The following is a 12,118-nucleotide window of genomic DNA, read 5'->3' on the forward strand; positions in this document are numbered from 1 at the left end:
GTCGCGCACTCACCGCGCCCGCTTCTATCTTCCGATGGCCGGGCCCCCCAAGTTGTGCTCAGATGCAGGCCGCGGTTTATTGAGGCTTTTTATCTCGATCGCTTCTTTTATGATGCTATATCGCAGAAACCAACTGCCCGTTCAATAACAAATGTCACGTTCAATGCAGTCCGGTATCCGTTTCCTAGAGCACATTCTGCTACAGTTGATTCACGAAATACCGTAGGCAGAACACTACTTCTGTTCTTCACGGCGCTGTTCAATTGTACGCACAGTGTGTTCGACATAAAACAGTACCTTATGTACTCCCGGCCTACTGAGACCTATGCCTTCATTCACAGGCCACACGGGTCGTCGAATGCTGGAGCCCTGGAGACAGAATCGATTTTATGGCTCTAAAAGCCGGCTAATCTTTCCTTTTACTGAGCCACAGAACGGCAGAAACGCAAGCATATTCGTGTTCTCCCGGGTACCTTCCGCTTACGTCTCTTCGGAAAGGTGGCTTGCGAAATCTGTCGGATGTCGTAGCTGTTTCTCTCGAATACCTTCCGTAAGTGGCTCAGTTCCTTCGGTAGATTTTCACCGTCTGAAACGGCTTCCGCTCGATGCATCTAGATCCTCAGAATAGCAAGTTTATGCGAGGGGTGGTGGTACCTCATAGCGTGCAGATGAACGGTCCGTGTGGGTGGATTTTCGGTGTAAACACGGTGAGTGACAATAAGGGAACCCATTGCTTCTCGACGGAAGAACTCGTAAAGGAAGAGCGAAGTAACATCCGTCTCTATCCTCATCGTGAACTCTGTGTTGACAAGAATGTACTAGATGTGGTTCACGGATTCCCCCACCTTTTTACGTTCATATGCCAAGACAATTAACGTTTGCTCGACGTAACGATAAAGCAACTACGGTTTGCAGGACCGACCCGTGTCTGTGCCGATGTCTTCCACAAATAATGTAGCTCCTCCAAAATTCACAGAGCAGTGAATATTATCGCACACTATACAGAAGAGATGTAGGGACGGGAAGAAAGTGTAGGCTCTATAGCGCTTTACTGGATTCTGTATAGTATACAGCAACATTAGTGCGAAAGCAGTGACAAAGGAATGAAGTGTCGCGTGCCTTTCCTCAAGTAACTGGCGCCGGCGACCGACCAGGCGCCTTCCGCGGCAGCCGCACCGCGCCGCGCTGCAGGTCGCAATGCAGTGGTGAGCAGACGAGAGCGAGGTGCAACTGGCACCGCACGATCCCGCTATCGATCACGCGCTCTGCCTCTTTTATCCTCCTCCGCTTCTGCCGCGTTCGTCTACCGGTTTTCCCCGGCTATTTCCGTTCCTCCCAGAGCGCCTTACCGGCAGCGACTCGTTAAAGGAGAGAGGGCGAAAGAGGCCGTAAACACCGTGCGCGAAAGTACAAACAAGGGCGACGCAGCAGGCTGGGGAGGGGGTCGGGGGGGGGGGGGGGCTGACGCTCCGTTCGGAAAGCGCCAGGTTGGCTCGGCGCTTACCGGCTACGACTTAGACAGCCCCCGCCTACAATCTAATTAAAATTTGCTTTAATCCAGCGCAGCACAGCACAACTCTCCATCGAGGCAAACGCTTACGCCTCGTTGTGATCGGGAAACGTTCGCCGCGACCTGCTGTTACTTGTTACTTTACACTTATAGGCACCACGTCCTACAACACCACCGAAGGAATCTACTTCCAGCCAGGGAACACGCGTCTTAGGGTAAAGTCGATATTTCCGAACAACACAACACAACCATCCGCCGACAGCGTTGCTGGGCAACGGACCATATTTCCTCTTCTGTCTTTGGTGCAAGTAAGTAATTTATAACTTAAATAATGAGAAATTTGCCAACAGTGAACGTAAATTTGAATGTTAGCGAATCTTATATGAAGCTATTTGTCTCGTGTATAGCCTTGTGAACGATACATAGTTCAGACTAGAAGAGAACTGTTACGCCGTAAAGTCAGCGCCGGAACGCCAGTCGGGAGCGACAGAGAAGAGAAGGCTGTGAGAAGACGTCAGCCAATCGCACGCCGGCCGACCGACCTCCCTCCAGGACGACATGTTTTAGTTTGTGCAGGTTAACGCAGCTAAATGACAGGTAACACGATTTAAGGGACAAAATAAACTTATGCTTCATTCGCAAAACACATATTAATACACCTGACTACCAAATTATATTCCGTTGCCCCAACACCAAACACGGAACATGCATATTCCATGGAGTCTAATGCACTCTGCACATCATACCTTGTGCGCCACTATGCACGCTGGAAAATGTTTGTTCAACGTATCCCCAACACGACAACGCGACAGCAGCGGCCCCCATGTGAAGACGACATAAGCGCCGCGCCCGACTGGTGTCAGCCCACTTCGTTAGCAGCTTAACCGTTAGCCACTTCGCTAGCCGACGCATCGTAGTTTCTTCATTAGCGATCAACGCACCACAGTTACAGATCAGCAGTCACTGCAGTCCAGCTGACAGACTTGTGTTAGAGGCGGTCGCTAGGACCAGAAGTGTTACTTACGTTTGTCCGTTCTGAAGAAGACATTATTTTGTATGTCGCCCTTTGCTTGTGACATCTGTGTAATTGCACTTGTGGGGGATCATGTATAAAGGACTATAACAATTCTCAGATCAAAATTAAGTATTTGTACTTGTCTTGTTGTAATAAAACTCTTAATACGAGTCGTTTGATTGACTGTATAGCAAACCGAGTGTGGAAGATCCGTAGAAACAACAAGAACTGTAGCTTTTGAAATGTGATACCAAAGCTGGATGCTCGAGATTGTCTACGAAAATCAAGTAATTTATGAAGGGGCACTGAATCGAATGTGGGAAAAAAATTTATACCACAACTTTAAAAGGAGGCATCGGTTGATAGCATACATCCTGAGGCATCAAGGATTCGTCAATTTGGTAAATGAGACAAGTGTGGGAGTCCAAGGTTAGAACGCACTCCGCAGGTTCAAATGGATGCTGGCTGCGGCAGTTACGCAGAAAGGACGAGGCTTGCACAGGGCAGAGTACCGTGAAGAGCCGCATCAAACCACTTTTCGGACTGAAGAGCACAAGAGAACAACAACAAAGACAACAACAACAGAGGGAGTTACGGCTTAATCAAGGTACGTTGAAGGGTAGAGCTAAACGCGGTCGTCATCCAAAAGACATGAGACGGAGTAAGGAAGCGTGAAGGAAATACGCAGTATTTAAGGAATCGTCCAAGCGTTCGATCGTGGTTAGGGAAATCAAAAAGTCATGATTGCTCTCACGATCCACGATTCTCCTGAATGTGATTCTCCTATATTAAGGGCTTGTACGAATCTCTGTATATAAATAAAAGCTGTAAAAAAATACTGGAGCGTAACATATACCTACTGGCTAATTATGGCGTCTATTATTTTCCGAATCTGTAAACCACATTTGGAAAATTAACCGAGCTCTTGTTGTAGTATTTTATAACCCACATTGACCTATAACCATGCACTACTAAAATATTTACTTTCTTCTTTTTTGGACTCTACAGCCTCGAGAAATACCAAGCCTCGAGAAATACCAAGACTCGTGTCATTTCCACCAGGCTGTTCTGTTAAAATAAGTACTTTATTTAGCCAACAATGGAAACTCCAGGTACTTGGTACTTTATTTAGAATTAGTCCTCACTTTTGGGAGCCTCTGTAACGTAAAAGGCGCAGTCGCATAATTGACACAACCGCCTAGGTTTGACATCAACGTGTAATAACCACTCACAGACGGCAGCATTAGCAGTGGAGGGTACACAAAGCGTATCGAGCGGAGCGGGGTGGGGGAAGACACGGAGAAGAGTGCAGTCGTTGTTGTAATGCGAGAAGGGAAAGATTTATGTCAGCTCAAAGAGGGAATGATTATTGGTTTCCTGGCCAGCGGTGGAAGCATTTCCGGAACGGCTAAGTGTGTGAACTGTTCACCCTACAGCTGTGGATAAGTATACCGTGCATGGCATAATGGGGCTGAGCTAAACCGGCGCCGATGGAACTGCAGTGCACCGCAGGTTGTAAGTGACAGGGCTGAAGGACTTGCGGAGATGTGTAAGGGCGAATAGTCGTACAACTGTCGAGCAACTGACCGTCAGATGAACCAGAGCGCTACGAACAGTGTCTCTTCTATGACCGTTCAGCAGGCACCTACTTCACGCATCCATGCCGACTGCTGTTCATCAGCGACGAAGGCTGGAATTTGCACAGAATTTGAGTGGGGACAGACGGTCTTTTCAGGTCAATCACGTTTTCTGCTCCGCACTGCAACAATCATCGGAAGATTCCAGGCCGGAAGAGGGAGCGCTGTGGTCTGGGGAATGTTTTCGTGGCTCTCCCTGGATGATCTCGTCACTCTAGGAGGCACAATGGATGAACACAAGTATGTTCGTATCATTGGGGACCATGCCAGCCCTACAAGCAGTGTGTGGTTCCTCGGCACAATGGCATCTACCAGCAGGACAATGCTACGCGTCACATAGCTCGCAGTGAACGTGTGTAGTTCGAAGGGCACCTGGAGGACTCTACCGTACTCCTCTAGCCACCAAATTTCCCTGACTTAAAGCCAATCGAGAATCTGTGGGACCACCTCTGTCCGGTTGTTCACGTCATGGATCCTCATACGAGGAACCCAGAGCAGTTCGCCACGTCACTGGAGTCTACGTGGCTCCACGTCTTCCTTGTCGGTACCTGCCAGAACCTCACCGGCTCTCTTCCTACACGTCCCGTGGCGGTCAAGCTGCAGAAGATGGTTGTCCAGGCTCTTGAAGTCACATTAATGTGACTGGGCAGTGTAACAACACACCAGAACAGACCAGAAGTAAAAAATGGGAAAGGCTTCAACAGACATGAATGTAACGTTCTAACAAATACGTACAAAGTCTGCTTAAAAAGGTTCTGAACACGACTCATATTCACATGGCATGGTCGTCAACGGATACAATCTAAAATATAAAAGCACGGAGTATATAGTACGTAAAGATCATTAATCGAAATTTAGGTATAAAAACATTAACTTACGCAAGTTTTAGTGCCGGAGCCCGTCCGTGACACTGGTTAATCAACAGGCCTGGATTCTATTACCCAGCACTTTCTCCTTGGCATTCGTGTTACACACGTAGCTGGACAGTTAATCTGTACTTGCTTGGTTTAGCAATTAATTTCGAGATTTACCTACCTGTTGTCGCTGCTGACTTTTGGTTTTTATATTCCTTAAAATTAATGTTGTTCCTTACCTAATATATATTTGTATAACTGTTATATTTTCAGTGACATCCGTTGACGACTGTGGCATGTGTGAATGGGCATTCCACGTGGCGTTTTATGTATTCTTACGGTGAGAAATCTAGTTGATCGGTACGAAAGCGTGTCTGTTAATGCGCTACGAACAGCTCGTTTGTAGAGTTTTACATTTATGACTTCCGTTCTATTTTGGTGTAGTGTTATGTCATAGGTGCACTTAAAAATGGTTCAAGTGGCTCTGAGCACTATGGGACTTAACTGCTGTGGGCATCAGTCTCCTAGAACTTAGAACTACTTAAACCTAACTAACCTAAGGACATCACACACATCCATGCCCGAGGCAGGATTCGAACGTGCGACCGTAGCAGTCGCGCGGTTCCCGGTTGAAGCACTTAAAACTTGAGAAACTCTTAGCTGCACAATACTACTTACATAAAAAAACAGCCTGTGCGTGTGTGTACACTGTTTTATTTGTTAAGCCCGATAATCTCATTCAATACGAAAACGAAGGTAAAAAAAAAAAAAAAAAAAACATGTTGCTCTATTCCAAGAGCGTTGCTTGACACGCTTGAAGCGTTGGATTACATTATAACAGTTCTGTGATTATGGGAATTATGAGGAAGTCTCGCTTAGACTTGAGCTAAGAACTTTAAAAAGCCAAGACAGACTTCAGAACGGAACTCCTGTGCACTCCTTGGCTTTTTGTGTTTCAGCGACAACTGAAGAGTGGGCTTTTTCTTAGGACATGTTTTGTAAAGTAGCATCCGAGACAGAGCTCAACATTCAGGCCTCCAATTTTCTATTGTTTATTATAATCTCCATGCCTTCGAAAGTGTAATCATTTAAGGCTTCGTGCTTTCATATTCTGGTACCAAAGCATGTTTTTTCTTAAATATATTTCTGTTAGACCTGCGCTTCTCAGCTTTGATTTCTATCTCGAGCAGCAGGCGTCGCTTCGCAACAATTTTCCGAATATTATAACCACAAAGAGAGAGAAGAATGCCCGTTGTGCAGTTTTGCTTTACATCTGAGCCCTCTAGCCACCACTGAAGGTACATTTCGCAGTCTGCCCTGTTGTTATATCCTTGTAGAGTGCCAACAGAGTTTAACAGTCCCACACAAGCATCTGCAACATGAAGATATTGCTGTGATTCTATTTATTTCTAACATAACTATGTCATTTTGGACCAATTCTCTAATATTGTAGGGAAATCGAGAAATCTCTCCTTACACGTGAAATACGTTTGTGTTGGGAACGTCGTTGGAAATCGAAGTATGTAGGTCACAATGTGATAGAAGGCTAAGATTTTGCAGTAGTTTAGGTAACGCACCGTGGGCGTATTATTCTTGTGTCAACCACGAAATTATACTTGTCCGGAGTGTTTTGCGCTGCCACGTTAGCTTCACAGCAGGATGTATGTTGCAGATTTCGGTATGAAGCCATCGTTGCGTGTATCTTAACTTCTAATTTTATCAAACTGCACCATTTCGCAACTCATTTTCTCTTAAGTTTATCCACAGAACTGAAGAATTTACGTTGTGAAAATGGAAACAGCTGAAGTGTGGTATGTGACAACCTCTACCGCCAGAGGCGTGCTATCAGTGGAGGACAGCCAGCAAGGCACGTCACAGCTGTGTGTAACAATAGCCTTTCTTATCAAGCAGAAAAGAAACAGTCACGTGGCAGGCTGTGTTCTGACTGTTTCCCAGCGGCATAACGTGCTCGTCGAATGTGACAGAGCGGACATGACAGGAAGTCGTGGGCGCTCGTACACAATTGGTAGACACAATCTACAGGAACACTTTTACTTAAGAACTCTGTCTGCCACACATGTCACGACACTTAATTATTTATCAACTCACAGCAATAATATTGTGTATCAGAAACAAACTTCGGCGCTGATTTCAGCATTGTTAGTGTGAAACCGAAGTCTTTCGCCGCTGTATACATGTTTCAACCATAGCTACGTATCAGTCAACCACATCTGTGTCGAACGTGACGAGAAATCTTTGTGGAGTGACTTACACGCATCTTCCGCACGCATCTGCTCAGCGCACGAACATCTGTTGGCAGGTGTGGGGATAACCTATCAAGTAAAGGAGTAGTCATAACTGATTATCTTTCGTAAACACAAACGGTCACTTCACCCTGTTCGTGCTGCTGGGCACAAATAATTTAAGGATGGCGGAAAAAAACTTAAAAAAACTGGAGGAATTCTTAACGTGTATGCTGTACCTGTCCAGTGGAATCGTTACAATGTAGAGGCCGCTGCATAGAAGTTTCCACGCGACGCTTCGACAGACACTTTAGTATGTTGTGAAGGGAAAGTTACCAGAAACTAAAGGATTTTTTAATGAGGAAATGATCTTAAACGTAAGTGGGCATGGTACGTTTCTGCAATGGGGGATTAATTAATTACAAACACGCTCCTCTGCGTGAGTAGCGCCTTCGAATTTTTAGTGTGTCCCTTAAAGCCCTATACATAAAATAAACGTTATTACTATCCTACATCATTATTGGTTCAAATGGCCCTGAGCACTATCAGACTTAACTTCTAAGGTCATCAGTCCCCTAGAACTTACAACTACTTAAACCTAACTAACCTAGCGACATCACACACATCCATGCCCGAGGCAGGATTCGAACCTGCGACCGTAGCGGTCGTGCGGTTCCAGGCTGTAGCGCCTAGGACCGCTCGGCCACCCAGGCCGGCTACATCAATATTCTTCGCGTCTACATATTTGCAGCCCTATGCCGCCAGAGGGCTCCGAATTGTAGAGTGTAACATGGCGGCGTGTAACGTAACTATGTCGGAGAGCGACAAAAAAACCGTGCTGCAACTGAGTGTCGAATTCGTGGAGTTCGTCGACACACGGAGCAGCGTCTCGTTCAGCGCGCCCCCCAATGCCACACCACACACGAGCACTGCGACGTCTGCAGGAGTTCGCCGCCCTGGATTCACCACCGTCGATCATCTTCCATACAGTCCCGTCTCGGTCCCATCCGACTTTCATCTCTTTCCAAAACGACTTTGGGGACTTCACTTAGATACTGATTTAGCGGTGCAAGCAAAGCTGAGGTTGTGGCTGCGACAGTAAAGTCAGACACTCTAAAGTGACTGTATCGACAAATTGGTCTCTTGTTGAGAGAAATGTGTTCCTTGCCAAGGTGACTATGTTGAGAAATAAATACGTAGACATGAAGATCAAAGATGTAAAATGTTCCTAGAATGAAATTTTCACTCTACCGCGGAGTGTGCGCTGATATTAAACTTCCTGGCGGATTAAAACTGTGTGCCGGACCGAGACTCGAACTCGGGACTTATGCCTTTCGCGGGCAAGTACACTACCAACTGAGCTACCCAAGCACGACTCACGCCCCGTCCTCACAGCCTTACTTCTGCCAGTACCTCGTCTCCTACCTTCCAAACTTAACAGAAGCTCTTCTGCGAACCTTGCAGAACTAACACTCCTGGAAGAAGGGATATTGCGGAGACATCAGCATTTGCTCGCCAGAGGCAAAGGTCCCGAGTTCGAGTCTCGGTCCGGCACACAGTTTTAATCTTCCAGGAAGTTTCATGTAAAATGTTAACAGCTCTATTTTATTTAAAAACCTTTAAGAGTTTTCACATAAAAAATTCAGAGGCATTACTTTTCAGCACGCCCTCGTATACTCGAAATTCTCATAAACAGTTACAATACTAAACACAAGGCAGTAATCTTGTAAATGGAGGATATCAGTTAATATTTGACCAGTAACTAAAGAAACGGTTAAAGGTGGAGCAGTGAGCATTCTGTGAAGTTGTCTCGCTCTGCCATCAATAGTCGAGGAATAAAAGAAATGCATTCTACACTTTAATGTCTCGTCGACGACGTTATTACTGCAGACGGGAGTAGAAGTTGTGACTGTTGAAGGACGTAGGGCAATGGTATCTCAAGGGAACGATCCTGGTATGTGCTTTAAACCATTTAGGGAGCAAAGAAAAACCTGAATCAGGATGGGAGGACGGAGATTCCTCAGGATGCAAAGTCCGTGTCTCACCAGAGGGCCACCCCGTTCGGTAAACGTCGTAGTATTGATAACAACAGCCTGTAGACATGTATCACAGGAATAGAGTGGTGATCAGCTTCTGTTGCAGATGGAAGTTCCACTGTAGAAGCTACAGGAGCGTCGCTATGAGGGATCGACCGCTGCTCGATATGCAACCAGACCGGACACTCGGTGGGAAGAAACGGCACTTGTCGGGGCAGAGAAAGTCTCAGTACATTCCTCGCGGCACTTGGACAGGATCTCTACGGTTGGAACACCACTGCTCTTCACAGCCCGAATAAAAACCGCACATCGGACTGTACATCACAACATTCATGGCGGATGGAATCACCCACGGTCATGCAATGACGCTCAAACCATCACGCCATACGTTCGACTGTTCCGACGAAAGAAGTCTGTTACTGAAAATGCTGCCGGATTGCGCACGAAAAATTGTCTGAACCTCCTCCACTGCGTGCAGATGCTGACTTCCGCGTTCCACTTGCCAGTGGAATGACACCTGCTGCAGTCTTCTATCCATGTCTTCGAGTGACGTATCTCTCTACAGAAGTACCCCCATCATAGGCTTCCTGGTCATGACACGCGGTACCACTTTCACAAATGCCATCCATTCGTATCCGTTCAAGTCCAGAGCTCGTTCAGATAGCGCTCTTTGGCGTGAATCAGTCATAATGATCTATCTTTTGTTCACATATTAGTTGCTGCGGAGGACGGTCAAAGTCGTTCGTCAAGTCTAGCAAAACAAAGCAATGGTGCAGATTTCTTGCGGTATTTTTCAATGCGTTAACGGGCAGCGAAGACGATACCCATCAACGTAAATGCACTGGTTAGCCGGTACCTCTGTGGTGGCACAGATGCCATGCTTATACACTGCGTATTATGCGTACCGTGCAAGCTGCTGAAGTGCCGCTCTGCAGCCACTATGGGCAAAGGAAGCCGACAACAGGTAATCATCAGCTTCCCGGCCAGTGGTCCGACTGGTAATTGGGAGCGTCGGGGGAGGGGTGGGAAAGAGTTTCAGAATAATTCGCGGGAGTCTCTGGTAACCATGGTAACGGGTATCAAGGCTAACCGAGACGTTACGATGAAGCAGTTTATCGTCCAAATAAACCAGGGGAAAAGTGTTTTGTCTTCAGCGAAAATTCTGGGAATCCTGCAGTAAATGCTGTTCGGGCGAACACTTACGAACAAGCGCAGCCGCTGTCTTCGATGAGTCACGTTTTCTGCGTCACAGGATGGACGGAGGGATATCGGCGTAGCTTGTCAGTATGTAACAACCACCTAGCAATCACATCTGGAGGAAAACAAGGCGATACCGACATGTTTCTGTCGCGTTATCTACGGCTGTTAATCGTCGGGGAAGAACTCTTGCCAGGTTTCGTATGGAATCCATTTTCATACATGACTTTAAGTGAGTTGAAATGGTACTTTATATCTAGGGAGGAGTGCAAAAGCACAATCAAAAACGCGCTCTACTTTGACCGCCTGCAAATTCTCTTGACCGATGTGAATGCACAGATCTATGTGAAATCGCCGTGATCAGGTGTGAACTGTACATCAAGAACAGTTCGAGCATCGGCTGACTCCTCACCAGGTCGTATAAGTGCTGCGTGTGCTTGTCGGTTCCATCGTGTACCCTGCACTGAACACATGTCTAGTTTTCTATGTGGTGTCGCAGTTTTCACGCACACACGTGTTGCTGCTGCTGTTAGTCCGACGACTGGTTTAATACAGTTCTCGACGTGTCTATTCTGTGCAGGCATCTTCAAATGCGAATCACTACTGGAACTTAAATCCATTTCGACCTACTTACTTTATTCACCTCTTGATCTCACTCTACAAGTTTTCCGTCCCCCACTTTCCTACATTATCAGATTTACGATTCCTTCATGCTTTTGCAACTGTCCTATCAACCAAGTCCTTCTTTTAGTCGAATTGTGCCATGAATTTCTGTTCCTTCGGATTCCATTTCGTGTTATCTGATCTGTAATATTCTTCCATACCAGTTTCTATCAGTTTTTCTAGCTTTAAATTATATTTCGCTGCAGAATTGTGCTACCATGACTTGTTAATTGTCTGACGACGAATTATTAAACTGATGATTCGATAGTATTCATATTCTCAGCGCCTGCCTTCTTTGGAATTCAAATAATTAGATCCTTGTTGAAATTGACGGTCTTTGTCCTGTCCCACATATCTTTGATACGAAATGGAACAAGGTTATGTATGGATTTCGCATGCTGCAGCCATTCCAGGGTCGGCAGTTTGTTGGTTAGATGTCCCATAGATTATCTCAATGACTGTTTTAGCTAAATGATATAGATGATATAGAAAGAGCTAGGATATGTTGACACTGGTATTTTAGCGTCGGATGAAAATACAGTTGAGAGGTTTGTGTCGGCACTGTACTGGGCTCTAGCACGTCTAGATTTACTTCTGGAGGAGATCGAGCGGATACTACAAAGCGGATACTACAAACAACACACAAAATATTAGGTCACTTTATTAAAACGTGAACAAGCTGAATACTTAACGTGGAAACAATCCAAGTCAAAATGAATGTCTATGTACCGGTATTTCTTACTGTCGCTGAACACACGACGTATCACTTGATAGCCGGCCGGGGTGGCAGAGCGGTTCTAGGCGCTTCAGTCCGGAACCGCGCGACTGCTACGGTCGCAGGTTCGAATCCTGCCTCGGGCATGGATGTGTGTGATGTCCTGAGATAAGTTAGGTTTAAGTAGTTCTAAGTTCTAGGGGACTGATGACCTTAGAAGTTAGGTCCCACAGTACTCAGAGCCATTT

The 12,118-nt window shown here is 46.1% G+C and overlaps 1 protein-coding gene and 1 non-coding gene across 4 annotated transcripts in view; both read right to left on the reverse strand.

The window, feature by feature from the left end:
* The window catches only part of LOC126329352 (phosphofurin acidic cluster sorting protein 2), a 668,535-nt gene that overhangs the window by 281,704 nt on the left and 374,713 nt on the right, over positions 1 to 12,118 (reverse strand). The gene's annotated exons all lie outside the window — the stretch shown is intronic.
* On the reverse strand, positions 7,889 to 7,972 carry Trnas-gga (transfer RNA serine (anticodon GGA)). Its single transcript is given in 2 exon segments — positions 7,889 to 7,923; positions 7,933 to 7,972. It is a non-coding gene; the product is annotated as a tRNA-Ser (tRNA).

Source organism: Schistocerca gregaria, chromosome 1 (assembly GCF_023897955.1).
Source record: "Schistocerca gregaria isolate iqSchGreg1 chromosome 1, iqSchGreg1.2, whole genome shotgun sequence".
NCBI lineage: Eukaryota > Metazoa > Arthropoda > Insecta > Orthoptera > Acrididae > Schistocerca > Schistocerca gregaria.